We start from the raw sequence: 12,473 nt of genomic DNA on the forward strand, positions 1-12,473 counted from the left end.
ATAATTCCTACCGCATTCATGTAAGTACCGCACTTTTATTGGTCACAAGGCGTGACATTGGACGGCTGAATCTTTCCAAACGTACTGGACGCTACCATGCAAAGAACCCGGCTGAAAATGTGTCTGGCAAGAGTGCTATGATATATAGCAAGTAGTGCTCAGTATGGCTAGAGAGCTCTAGTTGTCGAAGAACGTCACATCTGTTGCACGGACAGTGACACATAAACCATCGCAAGTGGCTCCATACTTACATACTTGGTTAACGTAATGGCTTCGTCTCTAGTGGAGTCCTACTTCCTCTCATATAGATGAAGAAATTCTACGCATATGACGTGAATTGTAGTACGTAACTACGGTTCACATAACGACTACAGTGTCTTCTTAAAAGTTAGGTATACGTGTTGATACACTCGGTAATGAGTTATAAAGTGATCCCTACATTTGAATATACAGGGTGATTCTGTGCTGATCCTACATACTTTCAGGGATGATGGAGAGGGGTAAACGTATCAATTTGAGGTAAGGGGCCGTCGTACGGAAACGAGCGAGTCGAAAGTTATAAGGAGAAATGGTTAGACAGAAACAAGAATGAAATGTTCAGCCAGCGTGCTGGAACTGGCATCCACTATGAGCGACCAACACTTGTTGATCTTGGCTACTGTCAGGCGCAGCTCTTCTACTGGGCGAGCGCTCGCAGCTCTTAAGCTACCGATGTGTGTTTTAGAGTCCATGTCTAATGGACAATCTTTTCTTGTTTTGGTCCGGGACTACCTCCATCCAAAACATGGAGAGCAAAGAGCTTGCAGTAGAAGAGGTCCACCGACAGGGATATCACAACGACTTTCGCTTATACCTTTTGACTCGGTCGTTCACTGACTAGCGTCCCTTACCTCAGATTGTTACCTTTACCCTCCTGCATCATCCCTGAAAGTTTGTGACGTCATAATGAAATCAACCTGACTATAAAGGAAGTCAATAGAAAACATCGACAAACATTAGGGACAGGTTGCTTATACTGAGATAAGTAAGAAAGTCTAGTCAACATGGGCTCTACAATGCACACCTTGAGAGGTATGAACAATTGTAAATCTTTGACACTATGAAACAGATCTCTTCCACAGCAGGATCTTTGCTTTCGATATTTTAAGAGAACGAAACATTGACCAAAACAAGAAAAAAAGTCAGGTAAGCATGGGGTCTACAGTGCATACTTTCAGACATATAAGCTCTTGTTCACCTTCGATTATGTGAAGCTCGAACAAGCGCTCATGGCTCTTAAGGTCTGCGTCTTAGAACCCATATTTGCTTGACTTTTTTTTTTTCCTTCCATACTAGCTCCTCCCAAAATATGACAAGCAAAGAGGTTGCAATTGAAGAGATGTGTTTCATAGTATTGAAGATCGACAAGTCCTCATATCTCTTATCTTATGCACTTAGCGTCCTTGTTTACTCCTACGCATTTTTTCGTTGTTTCTGTGGAAGGAACCTGTTTCGAACATGTCAGTGGATTTTTTGACACCCTGTATATTAACCAATATCAGATGTCGAAATCGATATTGCAAGTAAGCAAATTTGTTACTATCATCAGATGTGCCACCAATGTTGTACATATTCGACAAACGCCAATAACTAAAGGGGAGGGCTACGTGGGCGTAATTTCGAATGGAGAATGGAACGCAGTTACATAAGTTTTCGTTTTCTCTTACTTTCAGTACATTCTCTAGGGGTCAGAAGCGGAGCTTTACATCTCATTAGCGCTCGTCAGTCGCTCACACCAATATGTGTACTTCCCTTAAACAATACGCCATGAAATGATGGATCTATGTGACAGAGTTTCAGCATATGCAATCAATTTAAATGGTATCAGAAAATATAGCTCTGGAATGCTTAACCTGCGACGTAATGCATTTACGTAATTCAGATCGATGGGTACACATGGCTTGTGGCGTAGCACGCCACTTCCCGCAGTGCTGCTTCTGTATCTCATCCCCCAACACGCCCGACGTGAGTGAACCTCATGCGAGAATCAACCTACGGATAATCTGTGTTGCCGCTTCAGGAAAATCCTGTGATCTGACACCTTGCTTGATGCGTATGCTTTATTGCCACCTGTGCGAGTGTACGAACGAGCAATGCCACCTACCAACAATTCGTTTAGATATGACATTCACAGACCCGCATTAGTTTTATGACCATATTTACAAATGTAGGTTCCAACAGAAAGCCCTGCAGAGATGTGAACGAATGTGGAAGGAATTTTTTGTGCAGATTTTACAAAAATTTTAACAAAGTACTGCTGATGTTTCAGAATCTCTTTAAAATTAGCAAGAAACAACAAAGCAGTTTTGAGGCTGTCCACAGGACTTAGCATGTTGTCTCCATTTAGCTGAACCCTCAACAGATTTTTGTTTTTTTTGTGCGTGAGAAAGTGTTTGCTGTGTGGCCTACGATAACACAAGAACTAAACTCCCGTAGCACTTGCAGACATCTTAGGGGCTATCCGAGTTTGCCCAAGAAATATGGTTTGCTATATGGTCTACGATAATGGGAAGGAATTGAACTAGTTCTGCTGTTGCGTTTGGGGGCCCTCTGAGGACGTCCGCGCATTGCGTAATGGCTTTTCCGAGAGACGCAGCGAGAAACTAGTGCAAGATTTATCATTCTTGTTGTAGAGTTCACAAGTTGGAGAATTTGCTGGGGAAGGCGATTAATATTCAATAGACAGCGATTGTGGACCGCAAACTCGAAATAATCTCCACTTCGTGCGAGAGAGCTCCGGTCAATACTTGGGACGCTGTTCTAAGAGGAAGCACGGTTATCTGTTTGCCGCGTGTAGTTTCCCTTACTTATAAATGATTTAGCGTGACAAACCAAATCGCTTAGAAAAATCCACACTACAGTATCTTCCTAGCTGTTCTCATCTACTAAATACCGATTTGTGGTATATTTTGGTTTCGTAAACGGCTTAAAACTGAATAATTCCCCAGTGCTGCTGTTATTATTCCTTCTTTACGTTTATAGTGTAGTGCTATGTTTTACTGTTCGTAAATGAATTACTGCCAGGTGACTTCTTCCATCTTTATTTGCGGTAACAGTTTTTTCATTAGTACCAAAACACTGAATGGTTAAGTGTCTTACATAAAGCTTTCAGCCAGTTACAATCCAGGCTGTTTCTTTCTCAGTACCTTCCATAATTTACGAGGGACGTTCAGTGAGTAAAGGAACATATTTTTCTCTGAAAGCAGGTCTTTTTTTTTTCCTCTCAGGATTCCAGTACAATCATATTATTGCCCACTCTTTCGGCTAAAAACCCTCATTTTCAACGTAAACTCCGTGCAGTGGGACGCCCTGCACGCCCATTCGGTTCTACTCTACTGGTTGACGGCAGAGCCATCGTCTCGCTGCACCAGTAACGTCCCTATCGTCCACGTACCGCTTCCCGTGGAGTGCGTCCATCACTGAGCCAAAGATTTAGAAGGTGGAAGGTGCGAGATCCGGGCTGTGGGGTGGATGAAAAACAACAGTCCAGCGAAGTGAGGTCCTCTCGGGTGCGCGGGCTGAGGCGTTGCTTTGTCGTGGGGAAGGAAAAATGCGTTTGCATCGTTTTGGCGAAGATCATGCTGCTTCTTCAATATCCTGAGGGTAACACAATGTAATTCAGAGTTGATCGTTGCACCATGAGGGAGGACATCAAACAGATTCTCAGAAAACGTTCGCCATGAGTTTACGGGCTAACTGTGCGGCTCTGAACTCTATCTTCCGATGACAGGTAGTGTGGCACCGGTTCGAAGCAATGAACCCATGTTTCATCACCTGTGACGATGTCCGATAAAAATTGTCATGATCAGCTTCTTAACGCGCAAGCAATTCCACTCAGATGACTCTTAGTTGCTCTTCATGTTCTTCTGTTAGACGGCGGGGAAACGCAGCAGGTACATACCGCTGAGTACCAAAACTGGCAGACCATTGTGTGAGCACTAGCAGCAGAGACGTGCAGTTGAGCAGTGACGTGTTTGCTAGTGATCCGTCCGTGACATCGGATTACAGCGTCCGCATACGCTGTCACTGCAGGAGTTGCAGCCACGAGCGGCTGGCCGGCACGCATGAAATAAGACAGGTTTGCGCGAACTTGTTGCGACGACAGCGGCTCGCCCAACGGCTCACCGTGCTTTTGTTCAGTGCCAGGTCGCAGCGGACATTCTACAAGCACCTATGACTACAACGGTGCTCTGGTTTTCTGCCAAAAGACACTCAATGACAGCGCTCTGCTTGGAGCGCACCTCCTTTACAGACGCCATTTTGAAGGCTACACACGGCGTCATCAGCTTTCGGAACTTCATGAAGCTAGAGGAGCTGAAGCGGGTATCTTCCAAATGTCCCACAACAAATTCAGCATTTTTAAACCGAAACTGGCAAAGCAAAAAAAAAAAAAAAAAAAAAAAAAAATAGAAAAAAAAGATGTTGCATTACTTATTGAACGCTCCATCCATGATCTCCACAATACACATCTACGAGATTCTTGGTGTCCATGTCTCTCGTGACATGTGCAACCCATGTTTTAGGCAGTGAACCTCGTTTCTACCACACATTCATTATAAATGGTCATAGGGAAAGAATAAGAGCTTGGTAGGGCTACGTATTATGGCAGCGGTATCTCTGCATCAAAGCAGTTAGAAAACTGATGAAGAAATCTCTGCAGACATCTTCTGGGGATTGCCCTGTGATAGCTGTCCTGCGCGTTTCTCGTGCTGCGGAAGGTCTACGTATGCCAAAAGCCTGAGAGAACATTATAGAAACATACTGTTTTTCCCGCTCGTTGGACACTGTAACCATTTCTGGTCATGAGCGTTGCTGAAGCCTTGGCCCGTAACGTTTCGTGACAAAGCAGCTCTCCTCCTTGCGATTATTACGAGTGGCATGATTCTTTTGCATTAAACTTAGGTGAAGCCTTCAGTTGTAGAACGAATTTCTCTGATTTCCACCGATGATCACAGAACTTTTGACCCTTAGAATATCGGTTACGGTCAGCAATGACCATCTTCAGGACTGTTTTGGGACGTGTCCTTTAGTTGTTTCTGTAAGTGACAGTAATTTAACTGAATCAAAATTATTAAACGTGGTTATGAAATAAGAAAAGGGACTAGTGAAATATTTATATAATGCCGCAGTACAGTTACTACGCAGAGCATTCAAGCCACTGTTGTAAACTACAGATGTATGTGCGTAATATTCCCTCATTAGCGTGCGTTCAAAAATGGTTCAAATGGCTCTGAGCACTATGCGACTTAACTTCTGAGGTCATCAGTCCCCTACAACTTAGAGCTACATAAACCTAACTAACCTAAGGACAACACACACATCCTTGCCCGAGGCAGGATTTGAACCTGCGACCGTAGCGGTCACTAGGCTCCAGACTGTAGCGCCTAGAACCGCACGGCCACTCCGGCCGGCAGCGCGCGTTCAGCTGTGTACATGGAGTACAAGCTGGTGGTATCATTGCAAATGAAGAGCAGATGACATTGGAATAAAAAACGTGCCAGAACAACATGGATGTGTGCAGCTGAATGTGGTACTGCACGTCAAGTCTGCAGGAGGCATCTATTCACCAGTGGGCGTCAAACGGTTGGTGACGGGGACGAACCTGTCACTAGGTGTGATTATAGTAGTACTCGTAGTGAGCGATTTATAGTACTAATTTACCAGCAAGAACACTCTACCTTAAGCCGTATTGCTTTTTATTTATTGCTGTACTTATTAAATCTAGTTACCTAAGAAACTAAACTAAACTCCATCCGAACAGGCCATGAAGGCACATCAGTACCGACCGGCCGCCGTGTCATCCTCAGCCCACAGGCATCATTGGATGCGAATATGGAGGGGCATGTGGTCAGCACAGCACCATCCCAGCCGTATGTCAGTTCACCAGACCGGAGCCGCTACTTCTCAATCAATCAACTCCTCGTTTTGCTTCTCAATCAAGCAACTCCTCATTTTGCAGCTCGCTTGCCGCACTGGGACTCTCCGGCAGCTCTGTTGACACTACTCTGCTCTCCCTATACGTCTGCCGGCAAAGAGGTTGCTTTGTGTGCGGCGTCGAAATAAAAAGAGAATGCAGAATAAGTAGCAGTACTGGGTGCATCCCTCCGCTGCTGATCGTGAAATAAACGGATTATTTCATGCACTATACTATGATTTAAGAAATTAAAGCTATGAATTATGTGCGAATGTCGGACTTAGTGAAGATCTGCTGATATGAACTGAGTCAGAAGGACAGTATTTCGAGGAAACCCGTCTAGCCGGGAGAAAAGATTTTCGTGACGTCAGCTACCTGTCTAGTAAGTAGTCAATAACTTGTTGTGTACAGTGTTATTCAAAATTTTATTTGTAACTATAATGCCGGCCGGTGTGGCCGAGCGGTTCTAGGCGCTTCAGTCTGCAACCGCGCGACCGCTACAGCCGCAGGTTTGAATCCTGCCTCGGGCATGGATGTGTGTGATGTGATTAGATTAGTTAGATTTAAGTAGTTCTAAGTTCTAGGGGACTAATGACCTCCGATATTAAGTCCCATAGTGCTCAGAGCCATTTTTTTTTTTTTGTAACTATAATATATAATCACAAGTGATTCTTCAATTTTTATTTGAAAAGGAGTCTATTACAAAATTAAATTCATTATTACAGATATGTGTAGACGAGAAAAGACAGGAAACTAGCCTCATTTATTTACATCTGATTTCTTAAAATAGTTCAAGCGTGTCTGACGTCTGGGATCCATTTGCATCACTTGCTGCAGTAGATGCAGCCGTGCTATTTCTGTCGATGGGTACGTTTTGTGGAAAGCTTCCATATCCTCGTCAGTCATGTGCTTTGTCTGTGTTGTGAGCCTCTTGTAATTGCAGTGGAATATCAGTATCACATTGTAAGAAAACTGGGGTGATACAATTTTCACGTTCTCGAAATGGTTGGTGTCCAGAGAGTGCATTATCATACGTAGTTTGAATGTCATTATAACTTGAAAGGGCGGTCTTTAAGTCGCTGTAGAGACTTCCAACAATTATGAATATAATTATTGGATCGAATTTAAAAAGGGCGCGTCGTTCTTTAAAAAGCAGTCGCTGGTTTTCTCTGAATTTGTTTATTAACTGCCTACGCGTTTCAGGCTTAAGCCATCGTTGGATGCCCTATTGTAAACAGACAACAGCATCAGATGTTATGTTACAAATTTTACAGAAAAAGAAATTTCTTACACAAGTCAGTCCTACACATCTTGCCGGATGACGTGTATTTGGCCGGCGATCGCTTATGGGTTGGCTGTGTCTGCCGACGCGTGATTCGTCTCTGTTATTGTACAGTCAACTGCCGTTAGCATTGTCTAGTTCTTCGTGCAAGTGTTCGTGAAACTGTGTGTAGTTTGTGTGATTTTGACTGACAAGTTATTTTAAATGTTGTCGGCGTATTGGCTCTGAGGAGTCGGTCGGTTGGCGTGGAGCAGTAAGGAATTTTCGACCGGGCGTAGTTTGGCCGGGGCCCGCTGGCGGTCTCTACGCGGTGTCAGAGTGTGTGGCGCCGTTCCCAGTGCTACGAGGTCCGTGGCTCACCGACCCTGGACACGAAAGTTGAGTTTTGAGTTAACCTACCAGCAAGTCAAGACTGTTCACGTTGTGTCGTTTGGAGTTCGTTGTCGGCCTTGGGATATTCCCGCGAGAAACAACGTTGTTTTCAAGTTGGGAAAATCTAGCCACCCTCCGGTGGAGTTTCACTGTATTTGGTTATTTGAATTGAAGTGCACCAGCTGAATCTTCTCCCCTGTGGCCGTTAACATTCCAGTTACCTGCCCTTGGCGTTGACGTAAATTTCAGGCAGTGTAGTTTTCTCATCGTGTTGTTGCTTTCTAGCACGGTGTGTAGTTTGACAGCTCCGTGTATGATTGATTGTGGGTGCCAATATCTTCTACGTTGAACCGTTGAACTCCCTGTTGTGCTCCGGTCTTGTCGTTGGGTCCGCTGACTTTCGGTCGGTTGGGTTGTCGTCAGATCGTGAATGGTTGGCCCGACTGCCTGTCTCACCTAAGCGAGCGTTTTTGTCAGTGGGTCCGCTGACTGTCGGTCGGTTGGGTTGTCGTCAGATCGTGAATGGTTGGCCCGACTGCCTGTCTCACCTAAGCGAGCGTTTTTGTCAGTGGGTCCGCTGACTGTCGGTCGGTTGGGTTGTCGTCAGATCGTGAATGGTTGGCCCGGCTGCCTGTCTCACCTAAGCGAGCGTTAGTGTTTGAATTACAGGCCGACCCTCTAACATCTGGGCCCCCTTGTGCGTACTGCCTCATTTTTTAAAAATTTATTTTTATTGTTGGTACTTGTATGGCTTCTAGCTTGTTTTGTGTTTTAAATTAGAGTTGTTTTACTCTTAAGGCATTCAGGCTAGTTTAAAGTACTGTTTCACGTAAGCTCTTTGAATTTTTAAAAAAATTGAATTTTTAGTCTTCGACCAATTTGAATTTAACTTGTTTACTTCAACCTATTGAATTTTTAAGTCTCCGGCATTCAGCCAGTATGAGTTTCAGCTGTTTGTTCTTAAGGCCTTTAGCCTAAATTAACGAACTGTTTCAAGTAAGGACTTCAGTATTTTTTTTAAATAATTAATGTTTTGGAGTTTTAAGTGTTTGAATTTAACTTGCTTACTTCAGCCTAACTAAAGAACTGTTTTAAGATATGGCTTGCCTTTTAAATTTCTGATTATGTTTGCGTTTTAAGTTGTTGGCCTTCAGCCGTTTTTAAATTAAAGTGGCTTTCAGCCGGTAATTGCGTCCCAAAGATCAAAGCTGTGTGGTTAAAAAAATTTTTTGGGCTCTTGTAATGTTTGATCAAATAATAAAGTTGTGTGTTCGAGTGTAACTGACAGCACCTTATTTTGGCCCCTTTACACAAAATTCTATCTGTCCTGTCCTGCGGGTTAAGCAGGGCATTGCAGACACTCTGTCACCTTTCATGCAATAAGCGTTAACAACTATTTACTAGGTGTACGTGACAATGTCAGTCTTCTTTAAATATTCATATATACGATGTACAACCTATAGAATGATACCTAATTCCAGTTGTAAATCACGGCAAAGTATGTAGATGAGTACTTGTAAGGTGCGAAACTATAGCCACCTTACACAGTAATAAGATAAGGAATGAGGAAGTTGACTACGGAATTTGCGGGTGAGAGTAGCATGAGGGGAACACTGATGAGAAGAAGGGACAGGGTCGTAGGACATCTGCAAAGGCATTTAGGAGTAACTTCCGTGGGTGTGAACTGTGGAGGGTAAAAACTGCGGGGGAAGACAGAAACTGGAACATATCCAACAACCAACTGATCAGGTGACGTACAAGTGCTAATCTGAGTTGAAATGTTTGGCACAGGAGAGGAATTCGTGGCTGGATGCATCAGATAGGTCAGAGTACTGACGGTGACAATCATCTGAGCACCCCCCTCCGAGCTCTCCGCTAGATATTCCTGTATCCAGCGTAGCAGAAGTGGTGACTGCCATAAATACCGCATTTGTGCTGGGTCTGATTGCCAGTGGTGGCAATGTGTGTGCGTGCGTGTGTGGGGGGGGGGGGGGGGAGGGAGTTACTGTTATCATTGACTTATGCCCCTCTTTAGATGCTTATGAGGCACCATAGTTGATGTGCTGTTGGGCGATCAATTCTTTGTTTAAGATGTAAGATGCCTATGGTTTTAGCTAATCTGAGCAGACATTGAAATGTCTACAGAAATATTCTCTGATTAAAATGCTCTTATTGTCCCTATGAACGTGAGACCATAAAAGCATTACTACAACTGACTTCACGTCATAAATAACACAGGAATGCTTGCTTCGCGAACGGTTAAATTTGGCATAATTCATTTCTGTTACACAGTATAGGCAAAGCACGTTTCTACAAAGAAACTGAAAGTACTGAATATCCTAAATACGCAGATTGGAACAAGGTACAATATGTGCTGCTCTGAAGATCTCGACGAAAACATACCTTCTGGAATCTGGAAGAATCTTACTGAAAGTACAGCAAGCAACCTTAAGCTGACTGAAAGAATGCACAACACAAAAAGCAACTCTTAACCAATAAATAACCTTGCTGACTGCTCTCACTTTAATGATGGGGATATCCCAAACAAAACAAAAAAAAATAAATAAATAAAAACTTGAGCTCAGAAGTGCATACTTTAAGAGCTATGGCCAATTGTTCATCTTCGCTAGTGTAAAACACATGTCTTCTACTAAAGAAACTTATAGCTCTTAAAGTATGCATTGTAGAGCCCATGTTTACCACACTTTCTTCGTTCCGTTGCTTCATACTACCTCCTCCCAAAAGATGAAAAACAAAGAGAGCTGTGTTTCGTAGTATCGAAGATGGACAATTGTTCATGTCTCTTAAGGTATGCGCTGTAGAGCCCTTCATTACTAGACTATCCCTAAAGTATGTCGGTGTTTTCTGTGACACACTACATGTATACTATATGTTTCGAGACGCTGTAGGATCATGCATAGCATTCTGTCTCATTACAGCCTTCTCTCTGATTTTCTACAGTTCTCTCATTTTTCCTTCGCGAAGTCTCTTTCTGTCGTCCACTTTGTCCCTGGTTTCTTTGGGACTTCATTCTTTGACCGAACATTCCAGTTGTGTATCTTGTCTCTGTATATGTTTCTGTCTTAGGTTTCTGTCGGATCAATTTGTGCTTTTTCCAGGCCACGTTTGACTAGTATGATCCATGGCATCGTTGATTTGACTCCTCCTCTGTATGTCAGAATTTTGTTGGTGAGTCTTGTTGGTGGTAGCCTGCTGATGCACCCGTAGAACTTCAACCTTCTTTTTGCATCTTCTGCTAGGTTTGACGTCTTTTCTGTGGTTTTCCTAGAGTGGGCTCCATATCCCTCTTCTGTCAACTTTGGGCCGACAATTTTTCTCATGATTTTGCGTTCTTCTTTCAGTATGCTTTCCGTGTCGTTTTTCGTATAGAGTGTTAGTGAATGACTTGTTTATAGTATTTCCGGTTTGATTACTGTGTTGCAGCGGCTGATTTTTTTTTATAATGGACATGCGTTTCTTATTATATACATCTTGTGTTTTGTGGTAAGAGCTCTTCATTTTTTGTACTCCAGTCTTCTGTCAGATCTTTTCCCCTACTGTAGGTTCATTGATTTCACCTAGACATTCCTAACGGGTAACTCTGTTTATCTTGCCGTATTTTGTGTCTAATTTTTTTGTGTTTAAGTTTGCCCAGATGAATCAGACTGCTGGAAAGAGAACTGCAGGGCAACTTCTTTGAGATTTCGGTCTTATTCCGGGATCGTCCTAGTCGTGTGGGCTTCCAGTGTCCTTGGATTTTCAGTTGTTTTTTCCTTCCCTTATTACTTTGTCCAGGACTAGGCAGAACAACAGTGGAGATACTCCGTCGCCTTGGAGTACTCCAGTTTTGATTATGAAGGGATCACAGATTTCATCCATGAGTTTAACATTTGATGTTTTGCCAGTGAAGCTGTCCTCGATTAGTCGCAGTGTTTTTGGTTCGACTCCCCTTTGCACAGTTGCACAGTGCCTTCTTGACAACGTGGTTCCACGGCTTCGTGGAGTCTGCGGCACCCTCGAACGCTACCGACAGCTCTTACCAACTGAAATCGGGACTCATCTGACCAGGCCACGGTTTTCCAATCGTCTAGGGTCCAATTGATACAGTCACGATTCCAGGAGAGACGCTACAGGCGATGTCGTGCTGTTAGCAAAAGAGTTTCAATCGTTCTGCTGTCATAGCCCATTAACCCCTAATTTCACCGCACTGCTCCAACAGATAGGTTTTCTTCTACGTCCCAAATTTATGTTGTTGCTGTTGTGGTCTTCAGTCCAGAGACTGGTTTGATGCAGCTCTCCATACTACTGTATCCTGTGCAAGCTTCTTCATCTCCCAGTACCTACTGCAACCTACATCCTTCTGAATCTGCTTAGTGTATACATCTGTTCGTCTCCCTCTACGATTTTTACCCTCCACGCTGCCCTCCAATGCTAAATTTGTGATCCCTTGATGCCTCACAACATGTCCTACCAACCGGCCCCTTCTTCTAGTCAAGTTGTGCCACAAACTCCTCTTCGCTCCGATTCTATTCAATACTTCCTCATTAGTTATGTGATCTACCCATCTAATCTTCAGCATTCTTCTGTAGCACCACATTTCGAAAGCTACTATTCTCTTCTTGTCCAAACTATTTATCGTCCATGTTTCATTTCCATACATGGCTACACTCCATACAAATACTTTCAAAAACGACTGCATGACACTTAAATTTATACTCGATGTTAACAAATTTCTGTTCTTCAGAAACGCTATCCTTGCCATTGCCAGTCTACATTTTATATCCTCTCTACTTCGACCATCATCAGCTATTATGCTCCCCAAATAGCAAAACTCATTTACTACTTTAAGCGTCTCATTTCCTAATC

The sequence above is a fragment of the Schistocerca americana genome, chromosome 9 (genome assembly GCF_021461395.2).
Source record: "Schistocerca americana isolate TAMUIC-IGC-003095 chromosome 9, iqSchAmer2.1, whole genome shotgun sequence".
Classification (NCBI taxonomy): Eukaryota; Metazoa; Arthropoda; class Insecta; order Orthoptera; family Acrididae; genus Schistocerca; species Schistocerca americana.